Source organism: Arvicola amphibius, chromosome 11, assembly GCF_903992535.2.
Source record: "Arvicola amphibius chromosome 11, mArvAmp1.2, whole genome shotgun sequence".
Lineage (NCBI taxonomy): Eukaryota > Metazoa > Chordata > Mammalia > Rodentia > Cricetidae > Arvicola > Arvicola amphibius.
In genome coordinates, this window is record NC_052057.2 from 76,155,401 (window position 1) to 76,182,885 (window position 27,485).

Below are 27,485 nucleotides of genomic sequence, written 5' to 3' on the forward strand. Positions count from 1 at the left end.
TGTTCTGTGATAAAACACTAATAACCTTCCCCCAAAATGTATAGCGGTAATGGTTTACTTTGGGCTTAGGGTTCTAGAGGGATGAATCCATGGAGCATGGTGACTGATGCTGGACACTTGAGTTGAAGGCTCACATCTTGAACAGAAAGCATGCAACAGAAAGAGCACACCAGAAACAGTGCATAGCTTTTGAAATCTCAAATCCTTGCCACAGTGACAAGTTTTTCTTCTTTAATTAAAAATTTATTTTATATGTATTAGTGCCTGCTAGTCATAGAGTGCAGAAGAGGACACTGGATCCCCTGGGACTGGAGTTACAGAGAGTTTGAGTTGTCATGTGTGCGCTAGGAATTGGGCCCTCTGGAAGAGCAGCTGGCACTCCTAACGACAGAGCCATCTCTAGCCCCTCACAGTTTTCTTTCTTTTTCTTCTTTTCTTATTATTTAAGTGTACTTAAAGTTTGAAAAAAGGATTGTTTTTAAAATATTATGTGAATGGGGAACCCTGATGGCTCCTTGGCCTTGAGAGGGAGGGAGGGGAGGTATGGGTGGAGGGGAGGGGAGGGAAGGGGGAGTAGGAGGGGAGGGAAGGGGGAGGAGGAGGGGAGGGAGGGGGGAGGAGGAGGGAAGGAGATGGAAATTTTTAAATATATAAAAAAAATAAACCATGAGGAAAAAAAATTGAAAAAAAAATATTATGTGAAGTCTGTGAACAAGTATATAATTATAATTATTTTTTCATGCACATACACGTAGCAAATGAAAGACACACTACAAAGATCTTATCTCCAGAAATGAATGCAGATTTATTGAAGCCCATTTTGCCTTCACTTCTACTTGAATGTTAATTTGAAATTTGGTAATGCATTTGTGATGGTTATTCTTAATTGTAAATGCAGCATGATTTATAGTCACCATGGAAACACCCCTCCCCCCGGATTTTTCTAGGAAGCCTTTACTGAGCAGGAAAGACCCACTTTGAATATGGGTGTCACTGGCTCACTAGAACGGGACCTAGGAGCCAGTTAGTCATCTCTCAGCACTTATGAGAGCCGTCTCACCTTTCTGCCAGCACGCCTTCCCTTCCACAATGGACTCTAGCTCTTTGTAAGCCAAAGTAAACCCTACCTCCTTTAAGCTGCTTCTCATCAGGGAAATGGCCACAGCAATAAGAAAGGCAACTAATACATTTTCCTTCCTTGGGCTGGTAAAATGTTATGTTCTGTTCCTTTAAAGTAATTTATGGTGTTTGTTTTCTCTTTCTTGGCTGTCATACACACGTAGCTGACCACTAGCTGACCCCATCTGCTCCTATGTGGACAGTCTCAGAAAGACACATGGACAACATGTGCCAAAAGATGCTGTGAAATCTTGAAAACTCCCCCACAATGCCCTGGGAGAAGGTGAATAAAAATGTGGCGGGTTCCCTGAGCTCCACCTAATGTCAGGCTGTGGGTCTGCATCTGTTGTCCTCAGTTGCTGCATGGAGCCTTTCTGACGACAATTGCGCTAGGCACCAATTATGAGTACAGAAGAACATTGTTAGAATCCTGCAGAAGACGGAGTGGGGTAGTACGACCCAGAGGGGTCAAGGACACCACAAGAAAACCCACAGAACCAAATAATCTGAGCTCATTGGGGCTCACAAAGAGTGAATTGACAACCAGGGAGCCTGCATGGGATGGATTTGGTACTCTGCATATTTGTTACAGTTTTATAGCTTGGCCCTCTTGAGGTACTCCTGATAGTGGAAACAGAGACTATCCTTGATTCTTTTACTAGCTTTTGGGACCCTACTTCTCATATTGAGTCGCCTTGCCTAGCCTTAATATTTGGAGAGGTGCTTAGTCTTACTGCAACTTGATATGCCATGTTTTTTTGATACCCACAGGAGGCCTTCCCTTTCCTGAACAGAAATGGAGGTGTAGATTCAGGAAAGTGGGAACAGAAATGGGGAGGTGGGCCTGGGAGGAGAGGAGGGATGAGAAACAGCCAGGGATGTAAAATAAATAAATGAATCAGGAAATAATTAATTATCTAGAATGTAAAGAAAAAACAGAGGAATTCAGAATTATGTGGCTATTCAGTATATCCTAAGCTATACAATTTGAGGACAGTGGAACCATGTTCAATCTTGGGAAGCTCTGCTTTGAGGCATCAGAGGGAATTTTATTTTCCTGATCAATGTGAGGCTAGTTTCTCTCACCCATCTCTTTCATTTAAAGTTAGGAAGGGTAATTCACTTCATGCCGTTGAAGCCTGGATTGGCTCTGAAAGTTGCTTTCTCAGCTGAAACTAAATGATACTTTATGTGTCCTCCTCAAATAGCGAGATTAGAAAGCTGCATGTACATATAAAAAGTGGTAGTGAAGCACATTAAATATGTGATAAAGTAAGTGGTTTTGTAACTGATTTCATTACTGAAGTTCAAATACTTTTTTCTGAGTAGTCTTTGTCAATTATAAATTAAGATAAAAGAAGCTGGAGAAGGGGCAGCCAAAGCTGTGCAGAATGCTTCAGGGATCACATTTTAAGGACTATTAAACACAATTTGTTTTTGTCAGATTTCAATTTATCTGTATCTTAGCCAACCCAGGGCAGGCAAGTTCTGACACTGTGTACATCCTTATTAATTATTTACGCTTGGGTTTCTGTACTTGCTTGACCTTATGGACGACAAGCTGTTTACTCTAGTGAGAACTGAACAGAATATGTAGAATATTTATTTTAAATAAATAGAGCTGGCCTCTCTTTGCCTTTCTGGTTGCAAACATTTTAAATATTTGGTGCTCACTCTTTCTAGTCACAATTATTTCTTTGGAGAAGAAAACGTTAGTAATAAGCGGAAGTGCTTCTGTTTCTGTTAAGATCATTTAAGCACTCGGAGTTCGCTTTTTATATATGCAGTGATTTCTGGGAGTTCTAGAATGCAATGTCTCTTCTTTACAATCAGTCTCTGGTGTCCTTGAGCAGCAGAACTCTTCTTTCTAGAGAAGTAGAAGCATAAACTTCAAATTTCCAGGAAAGTATAACAATTTCCTCCAATTCTTAACCTTTTTGATAAAAATTGAACCAACTTTAAGATATATGTTCAGGAATATTTCTTCTTTCATGAAAAGAATTTTCTCAATATTAAAGAAGATACTACATGATAGAAAGATGTTCTATGCTCCCAAATTGGCAAAATTAGTATCAAGAAAATGGTGAGGTGATGAAGAGCAATCTACAGAATTTGGCATCATTCCTATAAAATTTCTGATGACATTTGTACAGAACTAAGGGATAAAACAATAATCTAAGGCTCATTCTAAGCCCAAAGAACAATGACTAGAACAGTCAAAGTAATATCAAAGTTGAAGAACACACCCAAATGCAACATAATACCTTAGCTCAAATTGTATTACAGGGCTATAGTGGCAAAGGCAGTGTGGTACTGGAATAGAAACAGGCAATCAAACCAAAAGAAAATGAGCCCAGAAAAATGAACCCAGAAATAAGGCAACAAAGGTATGGTCATACAATTTTTCTTAATGAAAATAACAGAAACAATGAATGAAGAAAAGATAGTCTATTCAAAAAACAGTGCTAGAAGAAATGGATGTCTATCTGCATGATAAGGAAATTAGGTTAAGATCTTGCATAAAAAAATCAAAATGGGCAAATATCTTAATGAAAAATGCTGAAATAGAATTCCAGTACCACAGAAACTAGCTTCTAGAATCAACAAATGGCCCATTTTATCCCCAGCTTGGTATCAGGTCATCTGTTGCAGCCACTTTCCTTTCTCTGTCCCCATTCCCAGTGGGTGCTTTTCTTCAGCACCCCATCACTTTGTCTCAGACTCTTAGGTCAAAGTCACAAGAAATATTTTCAACAAAATCAGAGAAGAAAATATCTGCAAACTAAATAGAAAGAGGTGCCTGCCAAGGGGCGTAGAGAATAACAAATAGACTGGATCAGACAAGAAATTTTCCATGACACATAATAATCAAAACACTAAAAGTACAGAACAAAGAAAAAGGAAAAAGACCAAATAACACATAAAGGCAAACCTATTAGAAGAACAACCAATTTTCAATAGAGACTCTAAAATCCAGAAGAGTTTAAATGGATGTTGAACAAATTCTAGGAGACCACAGATACCAGCCCAGATTACTATATCCAGCAATTTTTTAAATTTTCAAAATTTTCAATAAAGAAAATAAGATTTTCATAATAAAAACCAAATTTAAGCAATATATGCCTTCAAATCTAGCCCTGTAAAAGGTGCTAGAAGGAAAACTCCAACTTCAGAAGGTTAAACACACCCAAGAAACACAAGGAATAAGTAATGTCAGACAAGCAAATCAAAAGAGAGGAAAAAGCCTGCACTACCACAACAAAGTAATGGAAATCAATAAACACTGCTCATTGATAACTCCCAATGATGATCTTAATTCTCCCAATAAAGGACACAGACTAATAGATTAAATTGGAAACAGGATCTGGCCTCCCGCTACATTCAAGAAAAACACATTAACATCAACATTACATATAACCTCAAGCTAAAAGGATAAAATATAGTCCGAGCAAATGGACCTCTGAAGCAAGCTGGTATAGACATTTTCATATCTGACAAAATAGACTTCAAACCAAAACTAATCATAAAAAGATAGAGAAGGACACTACATACTCATTCAAGGAAATATTCACTAAGGGTGTATTATAATTCTTAACATCTATGCACCAAACACAAGGGCATCCAAGTTTATAAAAGAAACACAAGATACAGCTGAGACTGCACTTTGACACACAGTAATAGTGGATAACTTCAATACCCCAATTTTGCCAATACACAGAAAATCCAAACAAAAGCTAAACAGAGAAATGTTGCAGCTAGATGATGTCATAAGTCAAATGGACATAACAGCTATTTGCAGATCAATTCACCCACACACAAAAGAATACACCTTCCTCTCAGCACCTGATGAAACCTTCTACATGACTGACCACTCACTCAGATGCAAAGCAAGTGTCAACAGCTGCAAGAAAATTAAAATAATTCCCTGTACCCTATAAGACCATTACTGATTAAAGCTGGATTTCAGCAACAAAAGAAAGAACAGCATGCTTACAAATTCATGGAAACTGACAGCTCTCTGCTGAATTAAAAATGGGTCATGACAGAAATTAAGGAAGAAATTAAAATTTCTTTAGAAGTGAATAAAAATAAAAACACAACATACCCAGACTCATGTGACACAATGAAGATGGTTCTAAGAGATAAGTTCATAGCATTAAATGCCTACATTTAGGGGAAAAAAAAATAAGAATTTCTCTTTAGTCACTTAATGTCACACATTAGATTTATAAAACAAAAAGAAGAGATAACACCCATAAGGAGTAGGTAGCAGGAACAACCAAACTAAGGGCTGAATACAATAAAATAGAAACAAACAAACTTAAAGAGAATTTAAAGAATCAATGATACAAAGAATTGGTCCTTTGAGAAAATCAATAAGAATGACAAACCCTCAACCAATTTGACTGAAACTCAGGGAGTGAACATACAAATTTAAAAATTAGGGGCAAAAATAACAACAACCACTGAGGAAATCTAAAGAATCATAATGACATACTTTAATATTCTATACCCCACCAGATTGGAAATGCTGCAAAAATGGATAATTTTTACAATGGACATTACTTATCAAAGTTAAATCAAGAACAGATGAGTCAGAAATAGTCAACACTTTAGTGAAATACAGTCATTAAAGGTATCCCAACCAAAAAATGTCCATGGACAGGTGGTTTCAGCACAGAGTTCTACCATATTTCAAAGAATAGAAACAGAAAAATATCACCCAATTCATTTTATGAGGACAGAGTTACCCTAAGATGCAAACAACATAAAGACCCAATAAAGAAAGAGAATTACAGATCAATTTCCCTACTGAACATAGATGCAAAAATTATCAATAAAATACTTGCAAACAGTATTTTGCAAAATACTTGGTGGCGCACGCCTTTAATCCCAGAACTCAGGAGGCAGAGGCAGGTGGATCTCTATGAGTTCGAGGCCAGCCTGGTCTACAAGAGCTAGTTCCAGGACAGGCTCCAAAGCTACAGAGAAACCCTGTCTTGAAAAATTGAAAAAAAAAAAGACAAAAAAATACCTGCAAACTGAATCCAGCATCACATCAGGAGAATCATCCACCATCATTAGATCATCTTATCCAAGGGAATTAAGGGAATGTAATAATGGTTCAACATGTAAATCAAGAATAAAATCCACCAAAATAGCAAACTGAAAAACTAAACTCACATGATCGATCATCTTATTAGAGGCATAAAATACCTCTTTATGACAAAAGTCCTGGGGGAGATGAGAGAAAACAAAGGACATATTTCAAAATAATATAGATGATTTACAAGCCCATAGCCAACATCAACCTAAAAGGAGACAAGTTAGAAGCAGTTCAACTAAAATAAGGAGCAAGACAAGGTTTTTCAGCCTCCATACCTATTCAACATAGTGCTAGAAAACTTATGGAATAACCAACTAGTAACTGAATGGATTGAAGGATTGCTGAAGGAGATAGAATTCATCTATGGTACAACCTGATGTTCAAGAATGTGTGATCAGATTGGTCAGGAACCTAGAGAAAATTCAAAGACTACTTTTGGCTATTCTATGAAACCATACTTTAGCCATAAAATGATTCCTAATGCCATTCTGCTTTGCTCAATCATTATCAGAGAACCTTTCTTTCTCTTGCACTAGACAGAAACAAATATAGATATTACCCTCCAATACTCCTTGCACTGGGCAATGTATAGAGAATGAGAGACATTGGAATAGTTAGTCTTAAATGAAAACTTCATCAAATCCTTCCTCTCAGAACTCAGGCAACTCTGTAGAAGAGGAGCTGGAAAGCATGTAATAGCCTGAGGTGATAGAGAAAATCAAGGATAAAAGGCCCTTTAAAACACAGTGGGACCACCACCCATATGCAATCCCAGAGACTCTGGCAGCATCCACAGGGCCTGCATGTGTCTACACCAGACGGGCTTGAAGAGGTCTTGCTTAACATTTGTGCAGCCAAGATAGGCTGCAAATGTTGGGACAAGGCCTCACCCTTACAATAACTAGAAGAAACCAGATTGAACCCTGTGGGGGACTGTTGTGGGGAGACTGCTTGTTTATTTCTCAGCTTCCCAGACTCATGAAATAATCACACAGAAACTTCTTGGCCCATTAGCTCTAGCTTCTTATTGGCTAGCTCTAACCCATTACTAGTAATCTGTGTACTGTCACTTGGCCGTGGCTTATTGGGTAAAGTTCTGTCCAGCTCCAGCAGGGCTACATGGCTTCTTTCTGACTTTGCCTTCTTCCCAGCCTTCAGTTTAGTTTTTCCCGCTTAGCTAAGTTCTGCCCTGCTATAGATCCAAAGTAGTACTTTATTAACCAATGGTATTCGCAGCATATCGGAATTCCACATCACCTCCCCTTTTCTGTTTAAATAAAAAGGAAGGTTTTAACTTTAACATAGTAGCATTACATATAACAAAATAGTTATAAAACTATAAGAATAACTATTCTTCAACTCCATCAAAGACTCCAGAAGGATAGAATATCACCTAAATAAACAATAAGTTCATTGTAAGCAACTTCCAAAACTCTAAAATTGACAGAGACATCTTGCTACCTGGACAGTCACTCAAAGTTCTTCTGTACCACTGGGGGCATCTGTCTTCAGTCTACAGGCCCATAGTATCCAGCACACTTCTCTATGAAGCAGAAATTTTCAAAGACAGGTCCGCCTATACTGGCAGTTTGTCAGTCACTTTTTTCTGTGTACTGCAGAATGTCTAGCAGACTCTTTCATGAAGCAGGAACTCTGAAGGATCATCTCACTTTTAGGCAAGTTCAGAGTGTCCTGCATGTCCAGCTCATGTAAGAGTTAGCAAATAAGAAGCTAGAACTAATGGGCCAGGCAGTGATTTAAATATTATAGTTTCTGTGTGATTATTTCAGGGCTGAGCAGCTGGGAACCAACAAGTGGCCTCCTTACAATAGAATTGAGACAAACAGGTACTAGATACTCCAGAACATTAAAAATAGTTTACCTAACTTGTATATAGGTTGCCCATTTCCTTTCAGCAATGCCAGTACCAACACCTGTTTGACAAGAGTTCTGTTATCACACTTTTGCCCAATCAGGAGTTCAACTCTCATCTGAATATGGAATTCCCCTCCTCTGCCCCCATCCTTTATTCTTTAAAAACCCTGCCACAGCTGAGCTGAATACTCTCCCAAATCCAACTGCTGTGTTGGAACAGATGGAAGGCCCAAGCTAGAAGAGCAATAAAGTCTCTTTGCTTTTGCATATGAATTTGGACTCCAGGTAGTCTCTGGGGGGCTCATGATGTGGGGATAATGGATTTCAGCACTAAGAAATGCGAACAAGTTATCTTGCCCCAGATCTATCTCTAATTGATAACCACTCACAAATAAAAAGTTCTCTTCAACAGAGTCTCATTAGGGTTACAAACCATTCTTAAGGGAAGGCCCTATGTCCAGCAGTGGATGGCCAACACAAAAAAAGAACTTAACTGTATTTTCAATGTCCTTTGTCTCCTACTGTTTTTTTCAGGGCAGTTTTAAAAACCTTACATGTCGAAAAACTCCACCAAAGAACTCCTACAGCTGATAAACTCCTTTAGTATCGTGGCAGGTTACAAGATCAACTCCAAAAAATCAGTCGCCCTCCTATATACAAAGGATAAGGAAGCAGAGAAAGAAATCAGAGAAGCTTCACCTTTCACGATAGCCACAAATAGCATAAAATATCTTGGGGTAACTCTAACCAAGGAAGTGAAAGACCTATTTGACAAGAACTTTAAGTCTTTGAAGAAAGAAATTGAAGAGGATACCAGAAAATGGAAGGATCTCCCTTGCTCTTGGATTGGGAGGATCAACATAGTAAAAATGGCAATACTACCAAAGGCAATCTATAGATTTAATTCAATCCCCTTAAAGATCCCATCAAAATTCTTCACAGATCTTGAGAGGACAATAATCAACTTTATATGGAAGAACAAGAAACCCAGGATAGCCAAAACAATCTTATACAATAAAGGAACTTCTGGAGACATTACCATCCCTGACTTCAAACTCTATTACAGAGCTACAGTATTGAAAACAGCTTGGTATTGGCATAAAAATAGAGAAGTCAACCAATGGAATCAAATAGAAGACCCAGATCTTAACCCACAAACCTATGAACACCTGATTTTTGATAAAGGAGCTAAAAGCACACAATGGAAGAAAGAAAGCATCTTCAACAAATGGTGCTGGCATAACTGGATGTCAACCTGTAGAAGAATGAAAGTAGATCCGTGTCTATCACCATGCACAAAACTCAAGTCCAAATGGATTAAAGACCTCAATATCATTCTGAACACACTGAACCTGTTAGAGGAGAAAGTGGGAAGTACTCTACAACATTTGGGAACAGGAGACCGCTTCCTACGTATAGCCCCAGCAGCACAGACATTAAGGGCAACATTGAATAAATGGGACCTCCTGAAGTTGAGCAGCTTCTGTAAAGCAAAGGACACTGTCACTAAGACAAAAAGGCAGCCTACTGACTGGGAAAAGATCTTCACCAACCCCACAACAGACAAAGGTCTGATCTCCAAAATATATAAGGAACTCAAGAGACTAGACTTTAAAATGCTAATGAACCCAATTAAAAAATGGGGCACTGAACTCAACAGAGAATTCTCAACAGAAGAAGTTCGAATGGCCAAAAGACACTTAAGGGCATGCTCACCCTCCTTAGCAATCAGGGAAATGCAAATCAAAACAACGTTAAGATACCATCTTACACCTGTCAGAATGGCTAAAATCAAAAACACCAATGATAGCCTTTGCTGGAGCGGATGTGGAGTAAGGGGTACACTCATCCATTGCTGGTGGGAATGCAAACTTGTGCAACCGCTTTGGAAAGCAGTGTGGAGGTTTCTCAGGAAATTTGGGATCCACCTACCCCAGGACCCAGCAATCCCACTCTTGGGAATTTACCCAAGAGATGCCCAATCATATTACAAAAGCATCTGTTCAACTATGTTTATAGCAGCATTATTTGTAATAGCCAGAACCTGGAAACAACCTAGATGCCCTTCAGTGGAAGAATGGTTGAAGAAAGTGTGGAATATATACATGCTAGAATACTACTCAGCGGTAAAAAACAATGACATCTTGAATTTTGCATGCAAATGGAGGGAAATAGAAAACACCATCCTGAGTGAGGTAACCCAGGCCCAAAAAGATGAACATGGGATGTACTCACTCATAATTGGGTTCTAGCCATAAATAAAGGACATCGAGCCTATAATTTGTAAAAATCCTAGAGAAGCTATATAAGAAGGTGAACCCAAAGAAAAACATATAGTTATCCTCCTGGATACTGGAAGTAGACAAGATTGCCAGACAAAAAATGGGAACATACGGGTGGGGTGGGATGGGGGGAGGGGGAATGGGGCGAGAAAAGTGTGAAGTGGAGGATGGGAAGAGCTTGGGGGAATAGGATGGTTGGGATATAGGAAGGGTGGATATGGGAACAAGGAATTATATATCTTACTTAAGGGAGCCATTCTAGGGTTGGCAGAGGCTTGACTCTAGAGGGGTTCCCAGGTGTCCAGGAAGACGCCCCCAGCTAGGTCCTTGGGCAGCTGAGGAGAGGGTGCCAGAAATGTCCAGATCCTATTGCCATACTCATGAATATCTTGCATATCACCATAGAACCTTCACCTGGCATTGGATGGAGAAAATGACAGAGCCCCACATAGGAGCACCGGACTGAGCTCCCAAGGTCCCGATGAGGAGCAAAAGGAGGGAGATCATGAGCAAGGAAGTCAGGACCGTGAGGAGTGCGTTTACCCATTGAGACGGTGGGACAGATCTAACGGGAGACCACCAAGTCCAGTTGGAATGGAACTGATGGAACAGGGGACCAAACCGGGCTCTCTGAATGTGGCTGACGGTGGAGGAGGACTGAGAAACCAAGGACAACGGCAATGAATGTGAACTCTACAGCATGGACGGGCTCACTGTGAGCCTTAACCTTCACCTGGCGATGGATGGAGATAGAGACAGAGCCCCACATTGGAGCACCGGACTGAGCTCCCAAAGTTCTGATGAGGAGCGGATGGAGAGAGATCATGAGAAAGAAAGTCAGAACCATGAGGGATGCGTTCACCCACTGAGACGGCAGGACAGAACTAATGGGAGACCACCAAGTCCACTTGGAATGGGACTGATGGAACATGCGACCAAATCGGACTCTCTGAGGGTGGCTGATGGTGGAGGCTGACCGAGGAGCCAAGGACAATGGCGATGGGCTTGGTCTCTACGACATGGACGGGCTCTGTGTGAGCCTTGTCAGTTTGGTTGCTCACCTTCCTGGACCTGGGGGGAGTTGGGAGGACCTTGGACTCAACATAGTGTAGAGATCCCTGATGGCTATTTGGCCTCAAGAGGGAGGGAGTGGGGGTGTGGGTGGAGGGGAGGGGAGGGAAGGGGGAGGAGGAGGGGAGGAGATGGCAATTTTTAATAAAAAATAAATAAACTGGAAAAAAAAAACCTTACATGTCATTTGCATCTACATTATGGCTTCTGGTTTTGTAATTTTATGGGATTTCTGTGTGCAGGAATATGTATGATTCTGTGTCTATGTATTTCTTGTGTGTTTTCTTCAGTTCTTTTTTTCTGATTGCTTGTTTTGTCCCATACTAGCTGTTGTTTATTTTGTCTTACTTGTATTCTTTAAATGATTATTTGTTTTCTAAGGAGAGACCAAAGGGGTATGGATTCAGGTGGGGGGGGGGGGGGGAGTACAATCTCATGGGAGTTAAAAAAGAGAAAATCACTATTAGAATAGAGACTGAAAAATCCATCTTCAATAAAAGAAAATAGAAAAAATGATAACACCCTTTCTCCAAGAGAATCAACAAACAAGGCCATGGGAAATCATGAATTTTCTGCTCATTAAGAGAAACTATCAGCAGAGGACACGGGCTTTCCACAGAATTAGAGAAAGTCTTCAAGCATGGGGCTGATATTCAGAGTTTGCAAATGACTGTGGAAACCACACATATACACACACAAAATAAAAACTCCAAATTTCTAAACTGCCAATCAATAAACAGGTTAGTATAAGGAACAGATTATTCTCAAAAGAAGAAGCACAAATGGCCAGTAAGTATTATAAAGAACATTCAACATTGCTTGCCCCAGAGAATTGCAAATACAAACCACATTGAGATACCACCTTGATCCAGCAGGAATGACTAGCAACAAGGAATCTGACAGAAAATGTCAATGAAGATGTGGGGAAAGAGTACCTTTTATTCTCTCACTCCTGATGAGAGTCCAAATTGCTATAGTCATTATGGAAATCAATATGGAGGAGTCTCAAAGAACAGATAGAAATAGTACATGATCAGTTGTTCCACGGAGATATTTGCACATTTATGTCTTTGCTTTTTTTTTCATAGCAAGGAAATAAAACCAGTCTAGATGTCTATCAACAGATGAGTCAATAATGAGAATGTGACATTTAAACACAGTGAATGATGAATAGATAGCAAAAATGTGTTATATAAACATAGTGGAATATTATTCATCTGTAAAGGAAAACAGTTATGAAATTTATATTTTATACATTTTATAAATAAAAGGCTGGGCATTTGTGGTGCACGTCTTTAATCCCAGGACTTGGGAGGCAGAAACAGGTGAATCTCTGTGAGTTCGAGGCCAGCCTCGTCTACATAATTTGTTCCAGGACAGTTAGGACTATTAGATGGAAAATCCATGTCTTATGAAACCAAAACACAGATTTTTTATAAATACAAATGGATGGATATGAAAAATATAATAGTAATCTAGGTAACACAAATTCCTCAGAAGGTCAAAATCTAAATGTTCTCTCTCATATGTGGGTCACAGACTAATTAAATATGCATGTGAATGGGGATTAAACACAGGGAAGGAGACAAAAAGACTCAAGATGGCTGCTTGAGAATGGCAGTGGGGAGTACATGGGGAAAGGTCCCATGCGACATGAAAAAGGAAAAGAAACTGGTAGGTGGGGTGGGGGGCATAGAGAAGGGATGGTGGCAAGGAATGAGTAGGTAATGAGAGAGAAGAATTTACTAAAAGCAACCTTTCTTCAAAACAAGCAAAGAGCAGCAAAATAAAAACAAACAAACAAACAAACAAACAAACAAAATAAACCCCAAAGCTAGAATTATGTGTAATGACTTTTGTTAAGTAAAAATCTGTCTTTAAAAAGAGCTTCTCCCCCTTTACCATGATGTGTGTGATATGGAAAGCTAGTCAGTTTGTTGGTGGGATGTATGCAGGGGACTCTGGCCTGTGTGCTGTTTTCTGAGAAATGGCTATTCTTCTTTAAGTTCTCTGCTTCCTCAGAGACAGTGGGCACCCAATGCCGTTCCTCACTCAGGTCTGCTCTGATTTGCCGCTGCCTAGACAAAAAGTCCTTGCCACCATAGCTGAACTCTGAGGTTATGGTGTAAGGGTAGCTCTGTAAGATTTGGCATTGTTCCCAGGGTCTTCTCTTGCTAGTAGAGTTCCTGCAAAATTCTTCAGCTTGCTGTGCCTACAATCTGCCACTGGGCTCGGTCTTCGCCATTGTCACCCTCCTGCATTCTTTCTCCACAGCACTCTCAGAGACATTTTGGGGCACAAGACGGAGTGCATTTTGGAGAAAATATTCAGATTATTTATTTTGTACTTCAGAGACCTTGGGGGAGGGGTAGGTCCTTCCTAATCTTCCAGCTAGTCTCACTTAATGGAGGCAGCAATGAAATTAAAGACACAGCTTCCAATATTTTTTTTTCTTTTTTGACCATTTCCTTCACCCTCATTATGGCCTTAAAATAGCAGTTTTCAACATATGGGTCACAACCCTTTGGGGGGTCTAATGACCCTTTTGCAGGGGTTGCCTAAAACCATAGGAAAGCACAGACATTTACATTATGATTTGTAACAGTATTAAAATTAATTATGAAGTAGCAATGAAAATAATTTTATGGTTGGGGATCTCCACAGTATGAAGAATTGTATTAAAGGGTCACAACACTAGAAGATTGAGAATCATTGCAAAGTGATGATGGTGATTGTGATATTAATGATGTTGGTTGTGCTTGCTGTTTGCCTAGTGTAGCCCTGGCCATGTATTAAGTGTTGTCCTGATAATAACCCTGTGGGGCAGATTGAGAAAGTTCAAATAAAGAGCTAAGTGGCTTAGCTGAGTTCACACAGGTATACAAAGAAACAGGGTATGACTCCGAGAAGCCTGGCTTCAGATTCAATTTCCGTTGTAAGATTCTGTGATTGGCACCTTCTCCTTTCAGGCTGCCACATCTTCTCCTCCTCCTTTTGCTCCTCCTCCTCCTCCTTCTTTTTTTCTGATGCAGGGTTTCTTTAACAGTCCTGCCTGTCTTGGAAATCACTCTGTAGACCAGTCCAGGCTGGTCTTAAACTCACAGAGATCTGCCTGCCTCTGCCTCCTGAGTGCTGGGATTAAAGGCATGACCCACTGCAGCCTGGCTTATATTTCTACTCTCACATGAGATCAGTGTGTCTAGCTAGTTTCTCTACAAATCTGAGCCTGAACCCCAACTAATATGCTATCACTGGCTTGGGAAAATCCAATCCCAAGGAAACAGGAGTGAGACAGAGAAAATGTAGAATATGTATTATGGTTGACAGTTGTAACCTTAGGAAGGATAAATGAAAGTACTGTATATCTAAGAGACTAGGAGAGCGCAAAAGAGAGTATTTGCTTCTGAATTTTGCATTCCAAGGTTCAAAGTTGGCAGCACAGACTTTTGAACTATAGTGTGATTGAAGAGGAAGTCTTGGTGCCTCCACACAGCACCCACGAACGAAGCGGGATCCTGGAGGAGGGACACGAAAGGATTAGAATGCACTGATGTGCTCAGTTTGGAGCCACATCAGAGTGGAAGATAAGTGGCTGTCTGTCTGCATCGTTTTGACTTATTTAGCTCCTATGTAGCCCCCAAGCTCCTCTCTACAGCATCTTCTTGCGTTGCAGTTTTCCTCTTTCTAGTATAGTTGACATTGGTCATGTTAAATCTTTCTTAGAAGACTTCTGTGTCATGAGAGGGTGGCCCTGTAAAGTCAGGGCAATTAGTTGCATGGATGCACAAAATTGCTAGCTTTCTGAGTCTGGATTCCTTAGTTGTAAAAAGAACATGTGGGATAACCACAGGGTAGCCCAAACTTCACAGTTCAGCAGCTTACATTTCCTTGTGTTTTTAGAACATGAAGATGTATGGGCCTAGTCAATGGCTAATAAAGTGGATAAACATGCTACTTGTATTAAAGTCTATTTGGTGGTCCCTAGTCTCAAACTCAGCCTGTTTCTGTCAGCAGCAACAGGCTAAAGATTGTCTTTCTGTAAGCTTCTGACACAGTTCCAAGGCACAGGAGCTACTGAAATGAGAGCTAAAATGTTGCTCTCCCCAGATTTTCTTGGCTTACACATCTTAGTCTGAATTAGTGTTTTAGGGCATGGTGTTGAGGTATCCACTTCTAGTGGCTCCTCGGAGGATATTTATGTAGAAAGAAGGTACCACGTTCTGATTAGGAAGACCAGGTTCGAGAGTGTAAGCGAGTGGTTTAGGTAGAACAGGTCTTAAACCTAGTTCTGCCATTTGGGACCTGTGAGCATAGGTAAGTCCTGACATTTTACCTTTATCATCTGCAGATGGCTCAGTGGTTAAGAGCATTGCCTGTTCTTCCAAAGGTCCTGAGTTCAATTCACAGCAACCACACGGTAGCTCAGAACCATCTGTAATGAGATCCGATGCCCTCTAGAGGAAGAGACCTGGTCAGTCGTCCTCACCAACTTAGACCATGAATCCCAATATGGACAAGTTCAACAGAACTGCCATATATGGGCTGCCCATTCATGCTTCAGCATTGCCAAAGTATACATTTCATTATCTGTAAGACAGTTGCTGGGAAGTCACTGTCAGCGCAGGTGCTCCCAGGTTCTTCCTGCCTTCTGTGCAGGACTGAAGAAGATGCAAGTGAAAAATATACAGCACCAGGAGGTTTTATTAAGAAAATAATTAAGAAAATCCAGCTTTTTGATATTCAACAAGAAAGGAAGCAGCCCACATGTATGGACAAACACTCAAGGGCCATTGCTGTTCGTAGCTTCTCTTTCGGGAGTGAAGAGCAGGAGGAGCATGTTACTATGAGGGTAGCTTGAGTGGTTCTTTTTTAAAAAAATCTTTTATTGATTCTCTGTGTATTTCACATTATGAATCATGATCTCACTTGCCTTCTGCCTATGCACCTTCCTCCCAAAACAAAACAAAATTTAAAAGAACAACTAAAAACAAAACAAAAAAAGGAAAAGAATCTCATCTTGGAAGCTGTAGTGTGGCCATTGGGTCACACAATTTACCCGTTAGTTCATTCATCCTTACTTGCAAGAGTTCACTACTATGAGGCATTGGTCTGGTTTGAGGCCTCTAGCCTCTGCTGCACTATTTATAATTTTCTCTCACTGGGGCTCCTCTTGAATTGGCTATAGTTGTCCTGTGCTGTGAACATCCTGAAGTTTTTTTGGATCTGTAAGTTCATTCCCTTCACATGCCACAAAAGTTCATGGTTGCTGTGGATGTTGGGGTGGGCCAACTCATAGCTCTGGTTCTGGGCCTGGATGCTAGCTGGGCTGGTCAGAGTACCAGTTTGTCCTCAATGTGGGCAAACTCTCCAGTACTACCTCAACGAGTCCATCCAATGCAACCTACAATAAGGAGCATGGCCAGGTCTCCTGCTCTAGGATGCTGAGATCATTGTTGCCTTCACTCATATCTCAAGGGCTAGCTCTACTGTTTTGCCCAGGTGAGGTACATGGTCTTCTCTCTCAATGGCTGTTGGGGGCGTATAAGGAAGAGGTGGTGGTGGCAGCTCTCCTGCCTTCATGCCTTCTGGGCTGACTGACCTGCACCCCTGCCCTCTCTCCTATGTGTTGTAGCAGGTGAGGGGCATGGCTAGTTCTCTCATGCCTGTGACCCTGGGGCCAGTTCTCTAACCTGCCACAGGCAGCAAGGAGTAGAGGGGTGAGGACATCTTTCCTCACTCATGCCACCACACGGCACACATGGGGTGGGGTGGGGTCAGCTCACCTGTATCTCCAGCAATAGGATCAGCTCCAGTGTGCTAACCAGGTGAGCTGCACACCAATGGTGAGGGGTAACGCCATCTTTCCCAAGTGTGGGGTTCAGCTCTCTAGCTGTAGCACTCAGTGAGGGGCAGGGCCAGCTATCCCAGGGTCAGTGAAGGGTGGGGCTGGCCCAGCACAGCCCTGGGATTTCCACATGAGTGGTTTCTCTGACTTTCTCTGCTCACTCTAGCCATAGACACCATCACAGACCCTAGCTGCAGCAGGACTATAGATCCAGACCTGACCTTTGGCAGCAGCTGGGGCCTGGAAGTCACTATGGCCCCATTGACAGCATAGGCTACCCAGATCAGTATGACTCTGATGGCATCATGGATTTTGGCCACTAACATGGTCTCTGGTGGCTGCCCAGACCATCGGCAGAGCCCTTGGTGCTAACAGGAGGTATGGATACCACTGCAGACCCTGGCCACTACAGGTCCATAGACTCAACCCTAGGCAGTGACCTGGGCTCAGATGTCTCCATAGCCCCCAGTGGCAACACAGGCTACTCAGATGTTTTCCATGGACCCAGATGTCAGTACAGGGTATCTAGATTGATATGACCCCGGGTAGCAGCACGGCTGTCAGACACCAAGATGGTCTCAGGTGACTGACTAGATGACCCCAGTCATCCACAAGGACCTCGGTGGCAACAGGGTTGTGAACACCAACTCCGACCCTGGATGCCATAGGGACACAGGTCCAGACATGTGTGGTTCTGTTTTAATAGACAGACATGCTATGTAAGCTTTTCTTTACTGTGCAGGTCTTTTCCCCATGATGCATCTGATTTTAATCATATTTATTCAACTATTCATAGGCATATGATGGTAAACAGGAGATTCTACCTAAAAGCTCACTCATTGACAGAGTTCGCCTTACTGCCCATGTAGTTAAAACCAGTCCAGACTGTATTTGCTCCCACTATCCCAGTCCTGGGGAGATCCAGGAGCATGACTGAATAAACTTGAGATGCCATCAAACAATTGCTAAGGACAGATCTTGACTTACATCTGCTGTCTGAATCATGAATACATGCAGTCTGATGGGGTGACTGAGATGCTGCAATGTCACAGGTTGCTAACAGGCAGTGTTGAAAAAACAGTGCGCTTATCTAAGCCCAGTAGGGTCCCTAGTGGCCCAGCTTTTCCTGTGATTGTTTTCTTCAAAATTAGGCTGGGCTGAGAATTAAGTAGCAGTATTGATAAAGTAATAAATGATGGCTCAGAATGGGATGAAGTTTTCGACAAGTGTTTTTTAGTGTGATTTTATTATTGATCCTCAGAATTCTAACTGCTGGAGCTCGGCCAGCCTTCCTCTAAAATGATGTTTTCCCTTCTTTGTCACATTGAATGTCAGTGTGGACTGCATTTCAGGACTTGAAAATGATTCAGCAGAAGTGAGCCTTTTGGTTAATGTTGTTTACTGGAGTGGGATTTGAGCAGTGGCAATTTAGACGCATAGCTGGCAGATGGCGGGCAGCCTTCGGAGGCTGCACCATTTGCTTGGAATACAGAGTTTGAACTCTCTCTCTTCATCAGTCATTTAAAAAATGAGTCTTTCTTAGAATATTTCGGAAGCACAGTAGCTTCGTATTTATTTCCAGCCTGAAAACCCAGCAGGTATGATTCCAGCAGGCACTTAATCTTAAAAGCAAATTCCACAGGTCTCTTAGAGTTCTTGTTCTTTGTGCATCTAGGAAGATACACTGGAAAATCAGTTTCTGCCCAGATCCCAGACCCATGGCAAAAATAAAAATCGAGGAAATAATTTTCTCTCTAATTTGTAAAGCAAACAAGAGAAATAAAAAGAGCAGGAGGAAGCCAGCTGCTGGAGCAACAGCCAAGTGGGATATTGTTCAATAGGTGAGAAACCAGAGCCTGGGTGGAACCGGGGAAAGGGGCTCCCAGGCTTTCCCACCTTTCATCCAATAGCTAAGTGGAAGGAAGGAAGCATTTAATGACAACGGAGGGACACTGATGACAGGACGGAGGAAAAATAATGGCTCCTCTTTGTGCAGTCAGAGCACAAGAGCAGAGCCCACTGAGAAGACTCATCTGCCAATCAAAGGAGGCTGACAGCTGCGATTGGAGCTTGGTGTGGAGAGCACTGTGCAGAGACACTGTAGGAGTTTCCTTTGCTCACCATGGAGAGTGGCCCCAAGCAGGCCCTTCACCCTTCTGCTGCTCTTCTTCCAAGTGTGTGCCAGCTTGCATAAACTCACCTGCCCAGTGCTCCTTTGAAATGCGAGCCTCACATCTAAAGGGATGGGAGGAGAACACAGCTAGTAAAACGGGAAGTCACCTTTATCACACCTTGCCTACGTGCAGGGACCTTTACAATAAAGGCTCACCATAGGAAGCCTGTGCAGCTAATTTCCCACATACCAAGGAAGGCACCACTTTCCTAGCTACTAGCAGCAAAGCTCATCTTACATTCTGCCATTTCTGCTTCTGCAAACTATTACCTGAACTTTTGCCTTATCCAGGGTGGCTCCAGGGATGAACCTGACTGTGGCAGCAAGGGAGCAAATAAAAAATAGACAAATAAATACACAGACAAAGGCTATGATCTGGTGGTCTGGGCTCATGCCTAGAGAAACCACAGTACCCTGGAAGCTCATCAAGTATATTGTATAGAGCTGAATGGGAGCATCGGTTATTGTATATAGCTGGACAAGGATACGTACATACAGATAAACAAGGATGCAGGGTTTATGGTAAAAAGACATATTTATCTAATCTAGGTAGTAGCAGTCTCTATAGGAAAACTTTCTTTGGGTTGTAAACATCCTGGGAAGAAAAATAAAGTGGACATATTCTGCTTACATGGTCAATACTCACTATCAGTTCCCCAAGGAAGGCTTTGTTATGTCTCTCAATCTCATCCTATGTGAATGAGTTTGCCATTCCTCCTTCGGCCTAAGACTCTGTGCTCTCTGGCATGACCCTCTTGCTTTCTTCAGATGCACAGTTTCTTCAATGCCCTTACAATGTCTGAGGACACAGGGTGAAGAACCATACTCCGAATCCAGATGCTTCTGGGAAGAAAGGTACCTAGATTACTTTAAGTGACGCTTAAAGCTGCCCAAAAGCTGTCCTGAACGGTTTTTGATGTGCACAGATCTTTTACTGCTGACAGAGTCCAGTTATTAACATTTCCTTTTCTGTGCTATATGGCTTGTATCTTCCCTTGTCCAAGGGCATGGAGACTGTTCCCCGGATACCTTGCTTTGTAGCTGAACAGGAACCTGCGCACACATCTATTTCCTCCTCTCATCAGAGCAGTTGTTTGGTTTTTATTTTTTCTTCTCTTACTTTTCTCCCAGAAGCAGTTTCTCAGGCCTTGCAATCTGTGCTTTCTGATGGGTTTAAGGGATGCAACAATTGTAAATCACCTGGATTTTCCCACTTGTTTAATGTAAGAGTGCAATTCTCTTCTGTCCCTATACATCTTATATTAAAGTCGAACTCCTAAGACAAATGTTGTGAAATTTGGAAAGTTATTTATTTGATTTTACTCACTAGTTGCAAGACTGAAAATAGCCTACAAAACCATACCTGCAGTATAATCTCAACCTCAATACAACTCCTACGGCGCTGGGCCTTTTGGCAGAAAATATCAGCAAATCTGATCTTTTCCCTTCTCTGTAAAGAAATGATGAGGAGACACAAGCCAGATGAGTGACCCACTAGCAGTGGAACCATACCTTCCACTTTCTGTCCTCCATGATCTTTCCCCAGGCAAATAAATGCCATCCAAGTTCTTACTAGGCCCTGCTGCTGCTAAACACCCATCCCCAAAGCTGGTGGACTTCTGCCACTGAGGCACAGAATCCAGAATGGCTGCACCCTGCCCCCAGCACCAGGTTGACTTCCATCACTGAGGCACAGATCACCCTCAAAAGCACCCTCACCAGTGGATGAGTGGTCCTTCCCCACAAATCCACCAGATTCCATAGGCCCAGATATAGTTCCATACCAGTTGGAAGAACAGATCACATAAGCCCATGTACAGTCCATACCATTTGAATGGATATCCCCAGCAGCTCTAGAGAGGCCCGGTTGGTCCTATGTACCCTAGATGAATACTCAGGCTTTACTGAAGGTCAGGCTAAATCTAGAGGACCAAGAAGAATTTGGCTTAACCAGAGACCAGACTGGAACAAGGAATGTGAGCCCTCCCAGCCCCAGAGGAGACACCTTACTAAACCTGAAGACTCATCAGTCACCAGAAGCTTTGGCTACTTAGGCCAGAAGACCAGAAGGGAAGCAGAAACCAAGGAACAAAACAACCATTGCATAAAGACAAACACAGTAATCAACAACTAGACTGATAATCACCCCAAATTCAATTGCTGAATGCTAGTGTCAATAACAGAAAGAATCAATAACAGAAAGGTCAATATGTCACCCACCAGAACCCAGGTATCCTACAACAGGAAGACCTGAACATTCCATTGCAACTGAAACACAGGAAAACAACCTTAAAAATATCTTAATGAAAATAATAAAGATCATTAAGGAGAATTTTTTTTAAAAAAATCCCTTGAAGAAATGAAGGAATAAACAACCAAAAAATTGGAAGAAATCAATAAAATTTAAGAAATTTCTTAAAGAATGTCAGGAAAACAAATAAAAAACAATTGGCAGAAACAAATAAAACTGTTCAAAACCTGAAAGTGGGAATAGAAACAATAACACACATACAAACACAAACACAAACACATACACACACACACACACACACACATACATAGATGGATGGAATTTTAGAAATGGAAAACCTAAGTAAGTGAACAGGAACTACAGATGCAAGCATCCCCAACAGAATATATGAGATGGAAGAACGAATCTCAAGCACTGAAGAAACAATAGAAAAAATAATTATAATGGTAAAAGAAAATGTTAAGTTTAAAATATTCCCAACACAAAACATCCAGGAAATCTGGGACACTTTGAAAAACCAAACCTAAGAATAATAGGGATAGAAGAAGAAGAACTCCCTGCTCAAAGGCCCAGAAAATATCTTCAACAAAATCATAGAAGAAAAATTTCCCAACCTAAAGAAGGACATACCTATAAAGGTTCCAAGAGGTTACAGAATACCAATAGACTGTACCAGAAAACAAAATCACTAGCCACATAATAATCAAAACACTTAACATACAGAATAAAGAGAAAATATTAAAAACTGTAAAGAAAAAAATAAAGCCAGACCTATCAGAATTACACCTGACTTCTCAATGGAGACTAAAAGCCAGAGGAGCATGGACTTGCAGAATCTAACAGATCATGGATGCCAACCCAGATTACTATACCCAGCAAAATTTCCAATCATCATAGATGGATAAAACAAGATATTTTATGACAAAGTCAAATTATATCTACAAATCCAGATCAAATGAGGATCCTAGAGGGAAAACTCCAGCCCAAGGAAGTTAGCTATATCCACAAAAACACAGTCAATAGAAAATCCCATATTAATGGGAAACACACACACACACACTATCACCACCACCACCAACAAGAGCAACAACAATAACAACAGCAACAATAATAAATTCCTAATAGGAATTTGCAATCACTAGTCATTAATATCTCTCCATATCAAAGGACTCAATTTGTCAATAAAAAGACACAAGCTAGAAGAATTGATATGAAAACAGGACCCATTCTTCTGCTAAATATAGGAAACACACCTCAACCTGAAAGACAGATATTACTTCTGAGTAAAGATTTTGAAAAAGCTTTTCCAATCAAATGGACCAAAGAAACATGCTGGTGAAGCTGTCTTAAAGTTTATCAAAATAGATTTCAAATCAAAATTAATCAAAAGAGATGAAGGACATTTTATATTCATCAAATGAAAATCCACCAAGATAATGACTTAATTCTGAACATCTATACCCAAAATACAAGGCGCCTACATTTGTAAAAGAAACATCACTAATATTAAAATCACATATCAAAGCTCATACATTGATAAGTGGTAGACTTTAACACTCCATTCTCACCAATGGACGGGTCATCCAGACAGAAACTAAGCAGAAAATAATAGAATTAACAGATGTTATGGCACAGGAGAAAACTTCCTGAATATAATGTCAATAGTATAGACACTAATATCAACAATTAATAGATGGGATCTCATGAAACTGCAAAGCTTCTGTACGGCAAAGGACATCATCAATAGGACAGAAAAGGTAGCCTATTAAAAAAAGATCTTTATTAAATCTCATCCGACAGAGGGCTGTTCTCTAAAACATATAAAGAACTCAAGAAACTAGACATCAAAAACAAACAATCAAACAAATAATTCAATTAAAAAATAAGGTAGTGACCTAAAAAGAGAATCCTTTCTTTCTTTCTCTTTCTTTCTTTCTTTCTTTCTTTCTTTCTTTCTTTCTTTCTTTCTTTCTTTCTTTCTTTCTTTCTTTTTTTTTTATGTATACAATATTATGTCTGTGTGTGTGCCTGCAGTCCAGAAGAGGGCACCAGATTCTATTACAGATGGTTGTGAGCCACCATGTGGTTGCTGGGAATTGAACTCAGGACCTTTGGAAGAGCAGGCAATGCTCTTGACCTCTGATCAATCTCTCCAGCCCCCAAAAGAGAATTCTTAATATAAGAATCTCAAAGGTCCTCAAATGGCAGAGAAACACCTAACAAATATTCATCATCCCCAGCTATTAGGGAAATGCAAATCAAAACCACTCTGAGCTTCCATATTACTGCAATCAGAAGGGCTAAGATAAAAAACAAATAACAGTATATGCTGGAGAGAATGTGTAGCAAAGGGAACACTCCTCTATTGCTGGTAGGGGTCAAACTCCTATAGTTACTCTGGAAAATAATATGGCATTTTCTCAGAAAATGAGAATTAATTTACCTCAAGACCCAGTGATATCATTCTTAGGCATAAAACAAAAGGATGCTCAATCATACCACAGAACATTTGCTCAACTATGTTCACAGCAGCTTTATTTGTAATAACCAAAATCTGGGAATAATCTAGATGTCCCTCAATGGAAGAATGAATAAAGAAAACATGGCACATTTACACAGAGGAGTATTACTCAGCTTTTAAAAACAATGACATTAACGAATGTGAAGGCAAATGGAATGAACTAGAGAAGATCATCCTGAGCAAGGTAATCCAAACACAGGAAGACAAACATGGTATGTACTCACTCATAAGTGGATGTTAACTATATAATAAAGGCTAAACATGCTAAAATCTACAGATATAGAGAGGCTAGGTGTAGCTTAACTAATAAAAATCCAGAGACAGATATTGGGGTTCAATATCTGAAGGTCAGTAAAGCAAAACAACCACCCACTGGTTCTTACCTCTACCTCAGTCTGAAAATGGAAATTCTGCCTCCAAGAATCTCAGAATGAGATTGTGTCTAAGAGCTATGTCCTCCTGCCTTACATTCCTCTCTAGGGCTGGAATTAAAGGTGTGCACCACTACTGCCTGGTTTTTATGGCAAACTAGTGTGGCTACTGGGAATTAAAGGTGTGTGTCACTACTTCCTGTAAGTACTAACCTGTCTGTAAGGTTGAACAGTGGGACTGTTTTACTCTCTAAACTTTAGACAAGCTTTATTTATTAAAATACACATGAAATATCACTACAATCAGGTAACAAGGAAGACCCAATGGGGGGAAAGCATGGGTCTTCCAGAGAAGAGAAATAGAGGAGAACTCCTGGTTGGATTAGGATGGGTGGGCCAGGGAACTTGAGGGACTGGGTTGAGGGTTAGGCAAAGTGGTATGCTGAGAAAGATGACTGTAGACAGAAGTTTCTGTCCCACTCAGTCCCACAGCCATTCAGTCCCAAAGAAACACACAGAGGCTTATAACAACTATAAACTCTTTGGCTTATTAGCACAGGCTTATTATTAATGAATGGGCTCTTACAAGTTATATTAACCCATAATTCTTATCTATGTTTAGCCATGTGGCTTTGTACTTTTTATCAGTAAGGCCTTTTGATCATGCTTCCTTTGCATATGGGTGTGGGTTGAAGACTGTCCTCTTCACAGAATTCTCCTAGTCTATCCACCCAGTTCATACTTCCTGCCTAGTTACCAGCCAATCAGTGTTTTATTAAGCCAATACAAGTGACAAATCTTTACAGCATACAAAAGCATTATACCTGAGCAGATGACTGTAAAGGGAGCCTTTATAGAGATGGGTAGAAGCCTGCTATAAGAGAAACTTCCTTGAGTCTACAAAGATGGCCCCAGCTAAGACTCCTAGCAGTAGTGGATGCATAGCTTGAAATGGCTATCCTTTGTAATTGGATTGTTGACTACCCCAGTTGTCATCAGAGTCCTTATCCAGTGACCGATGGAGGCAGATTCAGAGACCCATCGCCAGACATTGGGAAGATCTAGGAGTATCCTGTTGAGGAGAAGGAGGAGGGATTGTAGGAGCCAGGAGGGTCAAGGACATTGGAGGAAAACCCACTGAAAGCCTGGCTGATGGGAACTCACAGATTCTAAACCAACAACCAGGAAGCCTTCATGGTCCCAACCTAGGACCTCTGCATATATATGTCACACTTGTATAGCTGGGATTGTTTGTGGAACTCCTTGCAATGGAAACAGGACTGTTCTTGTTGCTTTGGTTGGCTCCTGAGAACCTATTCCTCATGTTGGAATGCTTTGTTCAGCCTGAATACAGTGGTAGGTGCTTGATATGCCATGCTTTGCTGATACTCACAGGCGGTCTGACCTTTTCTGAGTAAATATGGAGGAGAGATGGTATTGAGCAGGGTGAGGAGAAGTGGGGGAGGGAGTGGGAGGATAGGAGAGAGGGGAGGCTATGGTCAGGATGTAAACATAAATAAATAAATAATTTTTGTATAAAAATGAAGGTAAACAATCTTCTACATAAAGATTGAGGACATCTGAATATTGAAGAAAAGTACCATAATTGGAATTAAAAGTGACAACATGAGTTTGGGAAGATACTGACGTGAATAGCAAAAGCTGCTGTCGGTGCACACAGAGCATATACAGGATGACCAATCATAGCAAAATTATAGCAAGCACTGTCAGTATTTACCTCACATTTCCTTGGACACTTGGCCTTTGATTTTTACAGGTTCTAAACTCTGTTAACACTATTTCTTATTTCTTTGTTAAGAAGATAATACTTTGCATAAAAGTCAGAACAACCTGGGAATCCGTTCCGTCCTCATACTCAGGAGAATCATTGACGTGTGTCAAGAGACAAAACTACCTTGCCTTGATAGGGATTTACAGAAATGACCTCTATCATTTGGCACTTTTCCAGGTAGAAGTATAAATTTTTCCACCCCTTCCCTTCTAACCCACTTCCAGGCTCCCCCGTTATATTTTCTTAGTAATATTTCCTACAAAGCTGTTTTGTACAAACCTTCATCCCAGGACCTTATAGACAAGCCATTCTTCTACTTGTGCTAATGCATAAATTTGAACTAACATATCAAAAGCACAAAAGAAAAAGCAGTAAGCTAAGGGCACAGATTAGGACATTAAAAAGGGAAATGGGGGTGGCAATATGGTGACTCAGTGGGTAAATCATTTGCTGAGCAGGCCTGATGACCCGAGTTTAACTCCTGAAACCCAGTGTAGACCAAAGTGACTCCTGAAAAGGTGCTCTGTGTCTTCTGTGTGTGAACTGTAGCTCCTGGGAGCCATGGCGTGTGTGTATTCCCATGCATATGTGTGCCCCGAAGACACTAATAATAAAGTAAAATGGTAAAGAAAGTATGTCCTCCTAATGTTATTAGTATGTTTTAAGAAAACAGAGATATTTTCCTTCTCTGCTCTTAGTTCTTCCATGTTTTCTAACTTCTCACCATACTCCTATCTCCTGTACTTTAGTCTTCTCTGGGGATATTACTTTCCTGGCCCATTTTTCTTCCTGAAGTTCGTGCTTCCACTACAATGAAGGCCTATGTGAATGGGTGATGGTGGAGAAATACACTTTTATTTATTCCCTTTGTCATATATTAGTAACATGCTAACATTTTCTACGTTAGAACATTTTTTTCATCTCATCATTGAAAGCAAAGCCCTTACACCCAAGGCTAAATATGCTGATGCCCCAAATCAAAAAGGATAAAAACTATTGTACTTTTCTTGTTCTTAAAATGCATTTAACTTTAAGAAAGGTTCTACCCCTCAAACCAAGCCAAGCAACTTCTACACTA